We start from the raw sequence: 1,253 nt of genomic DNA, 5'->3' as shown, positions 1-1,253 counted from the left end.
TTTTTTTTTTTTTTAATGAATTTTATGTGCTTTTGTACTTTTTATTAGATTTTTTTATAATTATCTTCAGCTCTTTTATTATTCGTTTTAGTCATTTTAGTACTTCAGCTTAAACTTAAGTTAATTGCCAAGGCAACATTTCTAATTTTTGTTTTCTAAGTTTTGAAGTTGAAGATTTTCATCTAATATTTGTTTTATTTGCATTTTCCAAATGTTGTTAACAAGGTTACAAACACTGCAAACCTCACTGAAATTGAAAATGAACAGAAAATAAAACCATACTTTGACCTTCTGAGGTTGGCAATCGACAAATAAGAGCATTAAATTTAAGACTTTCAGGACGAATCCTGAACATGCTATCTTGATTCTGCCAATGTGTTTGGGGACTTGTGAGTAACCATATGTTAATACATATTTGAAGGTTGGTACGGTCAGACATGCTTTGTTCTTTGATCTGTATTCCTGTCCACCAATGAAAACACAACAGCTCCGCGGCTCCACACGTGTGCTACAGAGAACTGATCTCCATTTGAAGAGCTGCATCATTGGGATGAGATGCTGGTGCAAAAACCCCTCTCTCTCTCCTTGGAAGCCTTTCATACTGATACCTTTGTGCATTCAGAACTTTGCCGTGAACGTTCTGCATCCGTGGGACGAGCAATGAAGCAAAGCTTTGACAAAAGAGTACATATCATTCCTAAGGCTGTCAGACAGGTGTGTGCAGAACTGAGATTTCAGGGGATAAATATGACTGGATAAATGCTTTACTGCATTCAGATGACTGATGAAAGCACAAATATACCCACCCGCAAGAAGTAAAAGAGATGAGGATAAAACAAATAAGCAACAAAACAAACAGGTGATAAAATCATGGATTTGGAGCAGCAAATCCATTACATTCACAGCAGAAAATGATTTTCTTACACAGTATTTTTGTCTTGTTTTCCAGTACAAATATTTAAACATTCCTAAAAGACACACTTATTTGAGAAGCAAAATGACTTAAGATATCAAGTCTTGTTTTCTAAAAGGTTATTATATTCCAGTGGGGTAAGAAAAATAATCTTGATGTCCCTTTGTATTAATATATATATATATATATATATATATATATTTATATTTATTTTATTTTTTTACAAACACAACTTTTCACTTCACAATATGTTAATTGATTGACTGGAGTCGTGTGGATTACTGGTGGATTATTGGGATGTTTTTATTAGCTTTTTGGAATCTAATTCTGACGGCACCCA

This window comes from Sinocyclocheilus anshuiensis, unplaced genomic scaffold (assembly GCF_001515605.1).
Source record: "Sinocyclocheilus anshuiensis isolate Anshui unplaced genomic scaffold, SAMN03320099.WGS_v1.1 scaffold457, whole genome shotgun sequence".
In the NCBI taxonomy this organism is placed as follows: Eukaryota; Metazoa; Chordata; class Actinopteri; order Cypriniformes; family Cyprinidae; genus Sinocyclocheilus; species Sinocyclocheilus anshuiensis.
The sequence above is the reverse complement of the archived record's forward strand: the minus strand, read 5'-3'. Positions refer to the sequence as shown.